The sequence below is a fragment of the Myodes glareolus genome, chromosome 4, assembly GCF_982192425.1.
Source record: "Myodes glareolus chromosome 4, mMyoGla1.1, whole genome shotgun sequence".
Classification (NCBI taxonomy): domain Eukaryota; kingdom Metazoa; phylum Chordata; class Mammalia; order Rodentia; family Cricetidae; genus Myodes; species Myodes glareolus.
Window position 1 is genome coordinate 60,843,856 of NC_142029.1, and position 17,149 is coordinate 60,861,004.

The 17,149-nt window shown below is 48.6% G+C and overlaps 1 protein-coding gene across 1 annotated transcript in view; it reads right to left on the reverse strand.

Annotated features, from left to right (window-relative positions):
* Positions 1–17,149, reverse strand: part of Ephb1 (EPH receptor B1) — a 439,224-nt gene that overhangs the window by 262,144 nt on the left and 159,931 nt on the right. The gene's annotated exons all lie outside the window — the stretch shown is intronic.

Below are 17,149 nucleotides of genomic sequence, written 5' to 3' on the forward strand. Positions count from 1 at the left end.
TGACCTTGCACTCCTGGTCCTTCTGTCTCCACATCCTTAAAACCTCCTTATAAAAGATGTCTAAGATGGGCCCTGAAGGGTTGATATTTAAAATTTGGACTTGTTGCTGCAGGAGCAGGAAGGGGATGTGGGATAGAAAGGTAGCATGGCCTGCATAAAACCTGTCAATCAGAGCTGGGGATGCATGGGGGAAAGTCTCTGGGGGCCGGCAGTGCACAAAGTACTATCCTGAGAAGCGGACGACTATTATACACATTTTATAGTTAGAGAAAATAAGGCACAGATAGGGGATGTAACCTGCTGGGGTCATGCAGCTAGTAAGGGATGGCTCTGGACCCTGAGTTAACACTCTAAATCACACTGGGCTTTGTCCTTGTGATAGGCATGTGCATTCCTCTGTGTGTGTGTGTGTGTGTGTGTGTGTGTGTGTGTGTGTGTGTGTTTGCATGCATACATGCATTGCACAGGCACACTCTTAAATGTTTGTCTGAAAATGTGCCTCATCTTAGACAGGCGGGGAGGAATTTGGAAAGATTTGCTCATAGAGGGTGATTGGCTTATTCTGGGACTTGGGAAGATAAATCTGGAGACAAATGGACAAGGGTTTGGTTAGAGGCCGCTACAACTGGCAGCAGGATGACATATATCCCTGGGCCCGGCAGCAGATCTAAACCACCACACAGCACTCTCTGAAGGCTGTCCCTCCAGCAGTCATTGGCTCCACTGACCTCTGGGTCATCCCTCCCTAAGACATGTTCCCCTCGTTAAGGCAGGTCAGAGCAGACTTCTCAGTGTCTCTCTGAAGTGATAAAGTGCTGTCCCAGCCAAGGCCTCCAAGCCTAGAGCGGCAGTTAGCCCCGGGTTTGAAAAGTCACTACATTTTTTTTTCTATCCAGGCTCTTTGAAAAACCCCAGTTGATCCTGCCCCTGCCACCCCTCAGCATTTTAATTCTGCTCAGAAGACTTTTTTGAAAGAACAGAATACAGACAAGGAAAGCTTCTGCTCCTTTGTCCTCCCACTGCCAAACCTACAGTTGACTCCTCAATCATACAGAAGCAAAGAGCCTTTGAAAATTCTTTGAAAGTGCTGGGGACTGAGCCCAAGGCTTTGGCAAGAGCCCTGCCCCTGAGCCACATCCCACCTGTGAGGAAGAAGTTTCTTTCCCAGGATGATCCAAGAGTCTACTTTAGATTTTTCCCTTTATCACCAGGCCCTTCTGCTTCTCACTCCCAGGAAGGCAAGGGAGGCAGAAAAAAAAATGGTCCTTCTGGTGTCTGGCCACCCATATGTCCTCTTAGACTAAAGGACTACTAAGGCTGGGGCTCTAGTAGAAGGATATTTGCCCAACCCAAAGCAGAAAATGACTGCCAACACTCAGCTCAATGAGTATGAGATTTATCGATTGTTTGTCAATAGCACAGTGCTGTGCAGGTACAGTAGGGCCAACATCAGTCAAACTCAAAGGCCATGCAAGGCTATCACAGTGTAAGGACGAGCATTTCATCCCCTCCCATCCAGAAAAGATGGCAGAGTGGAGTCACACCCAAGGGGATGCCCTCACTGACGGAAATGACAACAGGAACCTATGTCTCATTATCCACCTAGATAACGAAAACATTTAGTAAGTCCCCCAAGCCTCCTCTTGTAACATAATATAGAATATTGCAAATTATTATGTTAAAGGCATATATTGGCTGAATGCAAACCTTTAAAGCATGTTGTAATTTCTGTGACCTCACTTTGATAGTCTCTCTCAAAATCCCCATGCAGAGTCTCAGCGGGAGACCCAAAGATGCAGACCCTCTCTGTTCAGCCAGGAAGTCTGCACGTGGGGCTGGCGCAGTGCAAGGATGCTCTAAAAAACAAGGAGAGAGAAGAGGGAGGACCCGGTAGGTGAGAAGAGGAGGCTTCCCTCAGGCAGAGCTCTGCTTCAGGGACAGGCAAGCCTGACTCATTCTGGTCCACACCAGGGCAAGGCCATGCTCAGACTGCAAATCCCTGTTTCTGATGTGTACTTAAAAGGCCTCTGTTCAAGCAAGTCACACTTTTTTGCAACCAGTAGAGGAAGATATTATAACAGCTTAGGTTTCATTTCTTTTCTTTCTTTGTTTTGGGGCGGGGGGGGGGGGGTGGTGGTATTATTTCAAGCACTCATAAATGAAGTCCACAAACATATAATGAAAGAAATGTTACAGAGTTGAATCTGCCTCATCTCCGTGGGTCTCCAGAGCTCCTCCCACTGAACTGAAACACGGTCATCAAAAAAGAAAATTAGCTGACTTGGTCCATATAACGGTGGAGAAAAGACAGACGTGGGCTATGATACGGTTTGCTTTTATAGGGAGAGGCAGCGCAGGAGCCTTGATTGACACTTTGGAGGTGGGCAAGCAAAGGGCAGTTCGTGGGAACGCGTTAGATTTATAAAGCAGTCTTTGGGTGGTAACTGAGAGAAGCTCTCAATGGGGAGAAGGGCTGCTGACTTCTCCCCAGCAGGGGCCTCCTAGACAGGGCAGTAGTCCTCCTGCTCCATCTCCTGCCCTCCCTGTGAACCTATCTAAGTACCCGGGCTTGCTGTGCAAACACCCTGCTAGTGGCCTGCCAGGCCCATCCCCACCCATGCAAACAGACAAATGCCCCTGATCCTCTACTGAAATTCCAGAAAGGGGGCAGGAGGAGGGGGTGCATGCAGACAGGGAGATCAGTGGCAGGCATATGCTCCACCTGTTACTGAAAATGCCGTGGGCAGAGTGATGTCACCTATGAAGAAGGTAATGTACAAAGCGAGGGAAGGATCGGACTGCAGAGAAGCCCCCCTCACCAACCCCCTCCACAGAACAAGGAACAGGAAGCTGCTAAGTCCCCACTCCAGTTTGCTTAATCAGTCCTCTTTTCTCCCTGTCTCTTTTCAGTTTGCTTCTCAGATTGCCTGGGCCTCACCCCTGATAAGTTAAGCCTTCTCCCTGGCACCAAAGCACTATGGGACCCATTGAAAGCTTCCATTCTAGCTGGCTTTGCCTCCTGAGCAGCTGTCCCCCTTGGCCTTGCTGTTGCCCTGCCCACAACCTCATCTCCAAGTCCCGCTAACACCCAGGATGGAGGGTTGATTAGAACTGGAGATAATTTTCCCAGGGCATTACAGCACTTTCTTTCAAGAGGCATGAGAGCCAGAGAGGGATAAAGCTTAAATTTCAAGGAGCAAATACTTTTAGGACTGAAAGGGAAAATGGTTTAATTGCTTAAGTTCTTATTAGCCTCCAACAATATGGTGGGCGGGTGGGCGAGAAAAGAGCTGGGGGTGCAGTTAGCGTCCACCACAAACCTGTTTGGCCTGATGAGCTTGTGAGGCAGGAGGCCAGACTCACATCTGATATCTGTTGCTGGCCTCAGAACTCCACCCGCTGTTACTGGGCCCTCTCTCGCTGCAGCCAGGAGGCCTAAGGGATCCCTCTTTGCTCTCCAAACATTTATTGATCATTCAGGAAACATCAGTTAACAAGCAAAGCCCCTCCCTACCTGAGTGTGTGTACACATACACTCACACGCACACACACCATGCATGCACACACGCATGTATCCTTGCCACGTGCTACTACCAGAGCTCAGAATACCTGGGCATCTGTGGCTTTGTTGTCAGCAGTGATTTCCCACAGTTCATTGCATGGTTCACGCACTGGTCCTTGTCTTCTATAATGCCCAAGAGTCCAGGGAGGTATGTTTGTGTAGTAGAAAGAAGCCAGTGTTCCTGTGAGTTCTCCTATCTAAATCAATTTTCCAAACAGATTCCTCCTTCTCTGCGGTAGCCACGGCCTTAAAGAAATGAACCAATTATTCTCTTCCCTTCCCACGTCCTATTTCCGGTCTTCCTAACTAGCTGGGTCCAATCAGTATTGTAGTAAAGCTTCCATAATCCCCATTTTCATTTCGCAAGAAATTAGAAAATTATTTCATTTGAGAATACGCTCTGAGCCGGGCGGTGGTGGCGCACACCTTTAATCCCAGCATCCGGGAGCAGAGGCAGGCAGATCTCTGTGAGTTTGAGTGCCAGCCTGGTCTACAAGTGCTAGTTCCAGGACAGGCACCAAAGCTACAGAGAAACCTTGTCTCAAAAAAAGAATATGCGAAGAGATCATGTGTGTGTATGCTGTAGAGGTTAGAGAACATCTTGCAGGAATCAGTCCTTTCCTTCTACCATGTAGGTCCTGATGAATCAAATTCAACTCATCAGTCTTGGTAGCTTTTCCCTCTGAGACACCTTTCCAGTCTGTTTCATTCTCTTCAACACACAAGGCTCTTCCTATAAAATCTTTAGACACTTGTGCCCTCCCCTCCTCCATTCACTTTATTCTCACAGAAAATGCATCTCATAAAGGCCTCGTCCCCGGGGATCAACTTCCCTGCCCTTTCGCTAGAGGGCTCTGTAAAGTTAGCCCTTGTGGCCGTCTCCAGGCCTGCAGAGCTAGCCCAGCTGGCTGGAGCACTGGGAAAGCAAGCATTCGGTCCTGCTTGCTGCGACATGAATGGTTGAGAGCCAAGGCTGTCCTGACACTGGCTGCTGCTTCCCAGGCCACACACTAGCCAGAGCTCCAACACGGTTGCTCTGGGTAAACTTGGTGACGCAACACAAACGGGGAGACCCACCTAGAGTCAACGATGAGATGGGTGGAGCCAGTCAGGGAGACTGTATGAAAGAACATCTTGATTTTTTCCAGAGACATTTCCCAAGCGAAATCTTCCCGGCGCCCTGGCTGCTTCTGTGGGGGGTGCAGCCGGCCCTGCCTGGGAAGACAAGGCTCTGACTGCTCACTCTCCAGCAGGCAGAACAAAGGTTCTCAATAAAAAGATACACTTAGACGTCCACCCATGGGAGACTCTTGTTAACTGGGAGATTGTGGGAGTCAAAAGGACGAGATCTGGGGTAGGTGGGGGCTGCAAGGGAGAGCCACAAAAAGTATCAGTTCTGATTTTCTCCCACCTCAGGAGGGGAAAGTAAGACAAAGCCCTCTTTGGCATTTTGAAGAAGCTTTGCTGTTTATTTTGTCAAAATATCCCTTCCCAGTCCCTTCAGGGGCCCTCCCCCTGCCCCTTTCTATACTGGCTCTAAAGAACGGGGCTGATTTGCACGGGGACTGGCCTCTCTTCCAGGCTCACATTCTCTGGCTCTAATTAGCAACTGCTTTTCTTTAATTTTTGTATGTGTGTTCAAAGACCAGGAGAATGAAAGGAGAAAGCAGAGGTCTATGTGAAAGGGGAGAGCAGACGGCCTCTCCCTCGCCCCTCTGTGTGCCCAGGCGCCCATGTTGGCAAACAGCACACAATGTCTGTCTATAGAGCCTTTTGTGGACCAGAAGGAGGGACCAGCCTACAGTTACAGGCAGGAACGGAGACCGGGAAAAGAACCTTTGAGGAGACCTGACACTGGAAAATACAGACTTGGAGACAGTCGCCTTCATCTTCCTCTCCCAGGCAGGGAGGAAGTGGGTGTAGGAATGTTCAAGTCAGTGTTCCTGGCCTGGGCACAGCTGCCATCAGCCCTCTGTGTGGCAAATCTGCCACCTCCAGACCAGCAATTCAGAGGCCGGAGTAGTGCCTCTGAAGAGATTATAATGGACAAGGAGGAGCATTCTGACGGGAGGGAGTCACTCTTATCAGTTACCCCAGCACTCAGGGGGCTGAGGCAGGAGAGTCAAAAGTTTAGTTACCCTGGTCTACACAGCAGACCTTGTCTTGTGATAAAAAGAGAAAGAATCAGAAGAAAATCAGCATACCTTGATGGGAAAAAGATGTGAAAAAAACTGATAAGGTCAATCACCAAAGATAAAACACTCCCACATAACTGTTTTCATCAGAGAGAACTCTTAGGCAAACAGATAGGCTGGGATGGTTCACAGACACCCATGGGAGAAGGGCACCATCAACCTACATGATGGGCTACTGGTTCTTGTGGCTGGAATGAAAGATTTGAAAGAAGCAAGAAGAAGAGAGAGATTAAAAGAATTCCTATCAATGAAGACAAATCAAAGATGGGGTTAGAGAAGCTGAAAGAAACAACGTGTGAGACAGAAGAATAAATGAGACAGAGCACCAGGGAATTCTACAGAGACGATTTCAAAGTTAAAATAATTTAATTAATGATATTATTATGAACATGTATGGTTCTATATTAATTATTTTGATGACAAAATCACTCTTGCAATATTTGCCATTGATTTCGATGATGGACATTGATTTCCTATATTTTACTATGTAAGGAATTAATTAATTAATTTTGTAAATGGAAATCCAACGCTAAACAGTTTCCGGCGCGGGGAGGGGCACTTAAAACAAGAAAACAGAGACAGAAATTGGTTTATTAAAACCCTACCAGTGAGCAACTCTCTCTTTTCTCTCTTTGGAATCAATCTAGAAAGAAGGCAAAAGAACAGAACAAACGAAGGAAATGAAGAGAAAACCGGGCAAACAAATTTGGCTCAAGACAGCGAGGGCCAAGGCAAACAGCCAATCAGGAGAGAAGTGCTCCAAGACACAGGGGCCTGCACACTGGGAGTAGTGTCGGCATGTGTGTGACAGACCCGGAAACCAAATGCAAGCCCCCAAATCACCTAGCTCCCAGAACAGGCAAATTTTGCCAAGCTCATGATTTGGCAGAGTCCTCGCATATTCCGTACAGCTTCCACGAGCCGCTCCACCCGTCTCGCACAGAGAGCAGATTGTCATTTTCCACTTGAAATACACACGTTGCACTGACCTTATGTCCTCTGTCAAGCGGGTATGTTATCACCAGCTTCTAGGAAAAGGATTTCAGAACGGATGGGCTTTGCGGTCGTTCTGTTGGGTTTGTTCTGCGTGTTTGTGCACAACGTGTCGTCGTATTGGACAACAGACAGACAAGGCCTCTGCCGTCGCTGGTAACTGTCTCCATCTGGTTCTGCCATCTTCGGCTCCAAAAGTGCCTGCCTGGTTCTTCAGAGTCCCCACTGCGCAGGCTAGGATGCTTTCTTAGGCATCCTCTCAGTGAAGGGCCCCGCCTCCTCTTCCGCTCGTGCACCCTCCCCCTCTTCAGCTGGCACCCTCCCTTCACACATCTTGCACTGGATGTGTTTTGTTTTGGTTTCACAAGACAGATGGCATGGCCATGGCCTGTTAGAGCTTTAGAGGAGGGGAGGAATCTGTGAGGAGGGCATAGGTAAATGGTAGCTCACTCTGAACAGTGACTGTGGCCACTGTGTGGACCCTCCTGGTCCACGTCTGGCCCACAGGAAAAGAGCATTACCCATAAAATCCTCAGGTGCAGGTCAAAGTCTGGGTGCCTCTGTAGAGGTTTCTATCTGAAGCCAGGTCCTATACCCAACGGAAGTGACTCTCAGCTCTTCTCTAGCTAGGAGGAGTAACAAACCTTGAGACAGCAGTGCCTCTTGTCCTGTGCTATATGTGACCTTGGGAAGCTACTGCGCATCTCTGGGTTTTGGGGTCTTCAGTGAAACATAAGGGTACAGACTGCATGCCTCTCACAGCAACGAGGATTTAAGAGATGAAGTTAAAAGAGAATCTGGCAAAGTCCCTAGCTTACTGTACTGGGTGCACAGCACAGTTGCGCTATGGTAACATTACAGCACAAGACAACCCAGAAAAGCATGCTGAAGTAAGAGCCACCAGAATCTGGCAACAAGACGGAAGACAATACTAAACTTCACATAACCACCCCCTGTGTCCTTTCAAACATCCACCATTAATGCATTAACCTTTATTTTACTCATTTTCATTGAGCGCAAGTGCCGGCGTGTGTATGCCGTAGTTCATGTGTGAAGGTCGGGGGCAGAAGCTCCTGGAGTCTGTTTCTCTCCTTCTACAATGGGACTAGAGGACTGAACTCAGGTCCCTCAGAGAGGGTTCTTGCCTTCTGAGCCATATGGTATTACTGGCCCCATGCTGGAGCTTTGATTTATTATTTTCACCTATTGTTTTTCTTTAAAACAAAAATACATTGAAAGTAATGAATACGTTTACTTTTTTTAAAAATATGCTGAGCAAGAAAGGGTGGAGGAAGAAAGGGAGGAACAATAAAAGTGAGAAGAAAGGAGGAGAAGGCAGAGGGAGAAAGAGGAAGACTGTGCAAGTAAGAGAGGCAGGAAAGTCCAGAGAGACACCGATACCACAGAGAGAGCAGGAGGAGGAAACGAAAAGATGCTCCAGGCAGCACTGAGCAGCATTCTAGACCGAGACAGAGGCAGGACCAGGCTTCGGCAGAGTGGAAAGAGGAATGTCAAGCCTGCAACACGCTCAGCGGTGGAGGTGAGTCCGATTTGCAGCTGCCACGGAAGAGAAGGGGATGACAGGCCTAGAAAGGATAGCTTGGTGAAATGGGAGGGAACCTGGAGGAGCTGAGGACTGAAGGCTGATTTCAGAAGAGTGTGTCACAGGGCGAGCAGAAGTGGGAGCACCCTGAGGTAAGTTCAGATGGTAAAGGGAGTGGAGGGGCTGAGCCAGGAGGGTCAGTGCTAGAAGATCTGAAGAAAAGGGTAGAGAATCCCAGAGCCAGTTCAGAGGCAGGAGGGGAAGAAAGGAAAAATAAAGTGTGTTCCCACCAGGCTGGGTATCTGCTTTCCCGAAACTAGACCACAAGAACGACACAGCCTTCCAGCATGGGGCACCTGCACCTCCCCGTCCCCTCTGCAGACATTCACTGTCTGGGGAATGCCTGAATAAGTGTGTGCAGAGCATGTGTAAAATGCAAGGAACGTAAGAGACGGGCAGAGAGCACACACAGGAGGTCATGCAGAGCAGGAGGGACAGGACAGAGGACTGCAATGGAGACTGGAGAGAGCAGACTCCAGCCCGTGTATCATCCAAGCACATCCAATTCTATGCTGCGTTCTAGCAAGCCAGGGCCTCAGCAACTTCCAGAACTTCCCAAGGTTCAACAGCAAGACAAATGCAGATTGAAACTGGAACGGGGTGCCATTTTTCACCTGCCAGATTGGCAATGATAAAAATGATTGATATTTTATTATCTTGGCAGAGGTATGGAGAACAAGAACTTGTACACTGCTGGTGGGTGCAAAAAAAGTTTTCGGTAGAATATGCCTTTTAGAGGAAGCACTATTTGGGACTATCTATCAAAATTAAAAATGTATATGCTTTGACTCAGCAATTCTACTTCAGAGAGTTTGCTGCATCCTAGCTCCTAGAAAAGTGCTTGGCACAAAGAAAGTCCTCAATAAATATTCATTGAGTAAATTAATTAATGAATTTATCTTGCCGATGTACTCACATATTAGTTCAAAGATTAGTACGCAAGGGTATCTATCCCAGGGTTGCTCAGAAACAGCAAGAGATATGGAGAAAACTAAATGCATATAAATAGAAAACCAGCAAAATAAATAAATAAAATGCAGAGAAATAACACTCAGCAAAACCACTCTTAACCTTCATTGTGAAGTAGGAAGTGAGCTGGCCCCAGGTACAGGGTCCCTGTCAAGTCCCCATGGGACTTGTATCCTGAGTGAGCAAATCTCAGGTCTCCTCTGCAAGAGAAAGTTTAAACTTTAATAGTAAGAAAGATTGCGCGGGTCCAGCATAAAAGGAAATTTATATATCTAGAGTATTTTCTAATACTACTAATAATAATCAGGTAAACTGGAAACATAGGGATCTGCATAAAAGTTCTATTCCAAGAAAGAAAGACTGAAAGATGAGTCAGACTGTCCTGGAGTATTTACTGTGGGATTGGGGAGGGGTCGTTAACCTGGGGGCCCTGATCTAGCCAAGAGGATTCTGTCCTATAGAGTTCTCCAGACCAACACGCCACCTGTGGCTCGAACATCCTCCTGCTATGGAGGTTCTTTCTAAGAGGAGTACAACAAAGGCTTGGAATTAAACCTGCTAGATCTGAGAATATAATGAAAATATATGCATGGGAGGTTCAGCCGCCACCAGTGCTCTATGGGTTTCTGAAAACAATACTTGACTTCAAAACTCCAGTGAGGACCAGGAAGGCCAGAAACATGGAGGCCTGAAGATGACAGAAATAAGACACACACCTGAAGAAGAGGAAATCTGCTGTGACCAGAAACACATGTTGCTGCTGGAAGCCCTGGGTCAGTGAGCTACCCTAACAAATCAGGATCAACTGGAAACCAGAAGGCTGACTTCCTGTCCACCTTCTAATGAAAATCTCAAGACTGCACTGGGTCCTGAATGTCATTCTGAGAAGCTTCCTGAGGTGGTCTGTGGAACCTCCTACAGGTAACCTGATTTCCTCCTGTCCTCCCCAGACCTGCATGCAGAGACAAGGCTAGTCCACTTACAGGTTAATGGACACAGCCTTCAGTAGGCTGAGTAAATACCTAAAAGGCAAAATACTCTCTGACACCTGGATGACTTCCAGAACCCAAAGCAAACACTCCATATTCTTCTGTATGAGATTGCATCTCAGAAGGAACTATATGCTCTGTATTACCACATGGCTGTTAAAATAAAATGAAGGTTCAACTGCTTTTATTAGGTAGCTGATACCCTGGCTGTTAGTTTATCCAGCAAGGAGACTGACTATACACAGGTCACCTGAAGGCCAAGAGCTGTCTCTAGGGAAAGGTGAAGGTTACTTCTCTCAATGTTCCTTTCAAAGTCCTGACATCAATGCAAGGCTTGCTCTGGGTAGCTTGCCAGTGTCCTTTGCCACAGCCCTACTATGGCTTTACAGTTGTCTCCATCCCACTGCATTGAGGAAGCATCAAGAGTATCAGGGCTCTGCCAACACTGTTGTCAATGGCAACAGGAAGTAAAGCAAAACAGACTAACTGAGCTCCGGGGGCCCAAGGCATACTTGGATCCAGAGTGGGCTTCTTCTCAGTGACTCACTTCCCTTCTGCTCAATAAAGTGTGTGCTCAGAACCCACAGAGAGGGACTTTTCAGCACCAGGGAGTAATAGGACTGAAATTTGAAAACTTGCTTTCCCAACTCTAAATGTTGCAAAGCAACAGCATTCAGAGGTGGGCCCTTAAAAAGGTGATTAAATTATGAGGTCCCCTATCCTGAATGGGATTAAAGCCCTCGTTAAAACGTCATCACCACTCTAGGGCAGCTCCTCTGCCTCTCTGCCATGGAGGACACAGTGGCCCTCCTCTTCAGAAGACGTAATCCTCACTGTAGAACTGAACCTGCCAAAGACTTAGACTTTCTTAGCGCCAAACCTGTAGGAAGTAGATATCAGCCCATACTAAAGCACCCTATCTATGGCATTCTGTTCTAGCAGCACCCACAGACCATGATGCTTAGTGTGGAACACAGTCCTTGAGGATTCCTTAACGCAGATTAGAAAGTCACATCTGGACCCCACCGTGTTCTCTCCCCCATTTCTCTGACACAAAGCCTTAGGTCAGGAAGCTGGGGTCACCCTCCAGAACTGGTGCACTACTTAGATGTTTTGGAAAGCGTTTTCACTCTCTCTGGAAAGATGGGCTGAATCCCGACAGAAGATGGGCAGATGCATGGCACAGATTGTGTAAGGACATCCGGGAACCACAAGCAAAACCAAGGTCAGTTGAGAGGCTCAATATTCCTGAAAACGTATTTTTAAGGATGGTTAACTTTAGTCTAGTCTATTCTCTGAACTGGAGGCAGATGTTAGTATCTCAAGACCTGAGTTCTAATCCCAGGACTGACAGTAATTGGCTAGTCCTCTCTATGGACAAATCCCACCCATGCCATTCACTCGCTCAGTTTCAGACCTCATAGGCTTTCATGAGCAGATGACAGTGCAGCGAATGGCGGCCTTCAGGCCCCTGCTGAACTCCCAGCCCAGAGGTATTTCCACTACTCACATCATAATGCATATTTATTAAGTCACGGATGGCCAGGCTTAATGCAAAAGGCAGACTTCCTCCCAGACAGCTCTCCCGCCTGAAGGGTGATAGCGCTCAGTGATTGGGGGCCTGCCCTGAGGTAGTCAAGACTGTTTGGTCAACAGCAGTGGGATGTGGGTCTTCTGGGGGCAGAAGGGAAAGCACTGAACCTAAAGGGATTTGGACCCCATCGCCTACACCCTGTGCTGCCTTTAGAGCCCAACGTGTTGGTGGCTGTGCAGCAAGGGGGCATCCTTCCAGCTCCACTCACTGTTGTTCATGGTGTCACAGGCCATTACCCCAGCCAATTACATATGACTCCTCTCTGGAGGGCACTGGGCCGGGCCAGGGCAGGAAGCAGAGGAGGCCCCGGGGGGTTTCTAAATGAAGTAGCCTATTGGGAAATCTGATTACCTCGCTCATCTTACAGGGCTGCAGTGTTAATGACCTTGGCCTCCCTTGGCCCTGAGAAGATCTGGTCTCCCTGGGGCTTGAGAGGAAGCCATCTGGGCTGTGGCCTTTCTCTCACCAGCTGACTGCTGGTGGGCCAGGGGAGTGGTAGTGCTCCTCAATGTCCTTGTATGTGGCTGCCAGCACAGTGGCCTGGTTCATGTGCACACTCGTGGGAACACATAGGCACTTGAACACTGTTTCCCGGAGCCTCCCCTTTCTCCTGCAGAACTTCAACAGGAACTGTCAAGGAGACCAAAGCTGAGGCCACCAACCCTAAGGGGAATGGGACTAGGCCCTAGACACCTCTTTTGAGCTAAATTAGACATATTTTTTCTTCACTTTCAAATCTTTGGGATTTTTTCATCTCAACTCCCCTAGGCTTACAAAGTGGCTCATCTCAACTGTTCAAGTTGACAAAAGGCGTCGGAATTGTTGAAAGGTTCAGAGTGTCCCTTGGGTTTCCAGGCATGAAGGAATTTACATGTAGGTAGAAAATTACCAAAGAAAAAGGTCCCCACTTGGCGTGTGTGGTGGGTGTAAAGATGCAGCCATTCTAGAAAAGGAGACCCTTTGGAAGTTGTCAGGGTTAGAGCCTGCATGGGTAGGGTTGCCAACCCCAACACACAGAGTCTATGGGGACGGAGGGAGCTGGAAAGTTGTGGAACAATTCAGAACAGAGAATTTTTCTGTTCTCCAGGACATTCAAAGGCCCTGACAATATGCCAGCATCCATGGCTGGACTGCTGATGGCTGAAACTGAGAATTCCCTGGAAAAGCTACAAGGTTTCCCAGGTGTGCTCAACTCCACCACTAATGTTGAGCCCGAGCTGGAAATGGGGGGTTTAAAGGTGCGGCCCTGTCTGCCGCTGGGAGTGGTACCATTCCTAGTACTCTTGGGGATTCTGGGACAAGTAGCTAGTTCTGGCCCTCTGCAGGAATTGGCTATTCTTTTCTGTAACTTCTGGGCAGTCAGCTTCCTGCCCCTCTCTCACCTACTCAGATCTCCTCTGGGGTTCCTGATCAGCTACAGCACCAAGCCAATTAGCCTCTGGCCTGTAGTCCCATCTATTGAGGTTAGAGGCCCTTCTCTGGGCACCATAGATTACTACCTTCTGCCAGAGGTCAAGACACCCGGGACAGGCAGGAACGTGGGCGAAGGATGACAGACAGAACTGTGTACCCAGTTATTTCCTGAGCCGTAGCTTACAACCTCCACCTAATGCCCTATGGCTGGACAGAAGCTCATGAAATAGATCCTTCTGGAAGCTTTAAGGAGTGTTTGCAAAGTCAACCCTTCAGAGAATACTCAAGGGTGGAACATAACCCCCAGCTAGGACCTGTTCTGGAAGCCATGGACACCCAGAAGGTATGTCACAGTCTAATGCTTTGACAGAAAAATACGGAGCCTGCTCCTAGTAGGCATGGAAGAGTGCCTATTCCAACCCTGTGCTAGTTAGTTTCTGTCAACTTGACACAAACCTGAACATCTTTGAGAAGGCAGAATCTCAGTGGAGAACCAGTTCCATTAGATTGGCCTACAGGCAAGTCTGTATGGGCATTTTCTTGATTAATGATTGATGTAGAAGGACCCAGCTCCCTCAGAGCTGTGCCACCCAGAACAGGTGGTCCTAGGTTCTCTAAGAAAGCAGGCTGAGCAAGCCATGGGGAGGAAGTTAATAAGCAGCGTTCTTTCATGGCCTCTGCATCAGCACCTGCCTCCACATTTCTGCTCTGCTTGAGTTCCTGTCCTGACTTCTCTCCAGGGAAGGACCATAATTGGTCAGGGTGTTTTATCGTAGCGCCAGGAACCTTAACCAAGCCATAGCCCCACCATCTTCCCTTCAGGCTAACCTTAGCTGGTATATCTTAAGGCTTCCTCAGCACCAGCTCACGACCTGCCTGGCACAAGGAGAGCTAGGCTGCCTGGGGCCCACACAAAGAGTCACTTCACCACCCACGTTAGCCGGAGGAATGTGGCACAAAGAGAGAGAGAGAGAGAGAGAGAGAGAGAGAGAGCTGTATTTTCTTGTTAATCCCCTGAGCTATGAGCACATGACCCGAAGCTGAAATAGATGAGCCATCTCCCAAGTAATTAACAATTTCGTATTGACTGACACCTGATGAGGTCAGAGTTGGTGTTAGGATCAACATACCCGTGTGCTTCTGCCTGAAGAGCCTAGCCCATGTGTCTGTGTTACAGAAAGGATGAGTCAGAGGCCTCAGCCACAGACCCCGCCAGGAAGTGTGTGAGCCACATGTTAACACAGGAGCTCTACCACCGGTCTCTGACTCTTTCCTCACTGTCCTCTCCACACAGCCTCTCTCTCTCCACAACAGGAACCGCTCCAGGCCAGGGCTGCTCTGGGCGGCCTGGGCTGCCTAATTGGTCTCCAGGTGCCTCTGCACAACCCAGTGAGGGTCACCGTGAATTTGACAGCTATGCAGGTTTAGCTGATGGAAAGAGAATGCTTGGTTCCTTACCCATCAGAACAGTCACTCCTAAGACAGAAAAAAAGAAGAAAAAGGACCCACAAAGCCAAAAGGACACTGTTTCTCCAGCAACTCTGTAGATGCTACATATGCAAAGTCTCCGATGCAAACATCCCGGGGGGGGGGGGGGGATTGGCACTGTGGTGAGAATCACAGCATGATCAGGCTTCCCATAGTGAGATTCATGCAAGAATTCCCAGGACCTGTGAGGACAAAGCAGCTGCTGGACCTCCATTCCTTCCCACCCAGAGTCTGGCATTCACCGTTATCCCCATCCTGTTATCATCAGGTGACCACCCCAGAATTGATAGGACTGATCCCAATGCCTACCTGGTAACACAGCACACTCAGATAACGCAGTTGGAGGCCTCCCTTTGAAAGCACAGCATGGGGACCAACCTCAGATCTCTACACATACTGCCTGTCCCAAGGGTGCAAAGAGACTTCCAAAGTCTCCATCTACACAGGGGTGGGGTCCCCTCATTTCCCAGTGCTCTGTGAATCCTCGGCAGAGGGATCTGGTTCAGCCATGCGAGCTCTGATGGGGAGCAACTGAGAGGATGCAAGTGTCCAACTCCTGAGACATGGGTGAAGGGCTTCGGGTCCCCAAGGAAAATGGGCTCAGCCAGGACGTGGAGCCAAAGAAACCAAGCTACTCTCCAACTCGTTACTCTATATTCTCAGACTTGCCACCAGAACGTACCTGTCTGTGTAGCAAGGACGCCCTGCCCCCCCTTTCCTCCACCCTCCAGTGAGTTTACAATAAGTGATTACATGTAAAGTCCAGCCATGTTCACAACAGTCAGAGTTTAGTAACATCCAAGCAAACCCGCAAGAGCGGTTTGGGCCAAGAAGGAAGAATGAAGAGAAACAACTTGCATTTACATATTTGTCCCCACAGGCCCTCCCAGGACAACCATGAGAGGTGACTGACAAGCAGTGTGGACAGCAGAGCCCCCCAAAAGAGTAACGTTCCAATTAGTCCAAAGAAATGAGAGCCTGTTTCCCAGAGTCCCAATTAAATCAGAACCAATCAATGCTTGCTCCCATCCCTGCCATTCTGCTCAGGAAATAATGAGAAAAATGAGAGGGGCCCCCGCCAGCAACTTCCGTGTGGCATCCCTTTGAAGCCCCAGAAATGCACCCCAGCATGGTTTGCAAGCATGCCCAGGAGCTGCTGCACCTGTGCCTTTAAGACAGCCTGGTGTCCTGGTCCCCACTCAGACCCAGAAGAATGCCAAAGAGGGTGCCCTTGCCCCACCCCCAACTGTGGGACACAGAGGCGCTCTGTGGGACCTGGTCTTAAAACTGTCTGCCTTGATTCATCACTGGATCTGGCGCTCTCTCCCCTTTTTCCACGCCATCCATCATGGGCCTCAGAACCAAGAAATCCAATAAAGACACAAAGGCACAGCTCTGTGTTCCCAGCAGGCCCCAGAAAGGCTGTGCGAAGGCCCCAGCCCAGGCAATTAGCTGAATTCATGGGATCGCGTGCTGACGGTCTTTCAAAATCCTTTACCAGGCATTTCCCAAGCAGGTGTTTGGGGAAGGAGGAAGCAAACAGACTAGGGCTGGCTGTGTGCTCAGGCCACACCAGGGGACCCAAGTGTGCTTTCAGAAGACCTGTGATGGGGAAGGAGCTTATTTCACTCCCAAACTGCAAACCAAGAGAGGGCACCCCTTGAGTTATGTTACAATGAAAATGATCATTTCCAGGCCTTTTAAAACAATCCAGACTTCTGAAGATCATAAGCAAGATTTCATAACAGGACTCACCTTCTCCTCCCAGCCCTGCATCACCCCATATTCAGCTCCAATGACGTAGACAGGACAAGTGATAGAGCTTCTAGACCCTTCCATTCACTCCGGGGCTAACTGGAGCCAGTTCAGCATATTTATTGTCACATATTGAACAAAAGCAAGTATAGGGTTCAGAGATCTAGTGTGAGCATGCAATACCTTAAAGTTCCAGTCTGCAAAGTTTGCAGCAGTCTGCCCCACTTAGAAGCAAAGGTACCTCCACACATGGAACATTCCCATTCCCCCATTCCTGGACCAGCAGCTTCATCTCCTTCCAGGGCCTGGCACTGAGCCCCCTGGAGAAAGACAGTCAAGCCAGAGGGCTTTGAGTTAATGAGCTACATGGCTTCAGGACCAAGTTAAATACTGTGGGAGCTGGACTGAAATGAACTAAAATATTTTCCAAATTCAGTCACTTCTCAATTACCCTTGAGTGAACTGTCCATGACAACACAAATACCCCAGGCCCCCCAGAGCTTGAAGCTGATGAAAGATGCTTAGAGTAATGTGTATGTGTGTGCGTGTGTGTGTGTGTGTGTGTGTGTGAGAGAGAGAGAGAGAGAG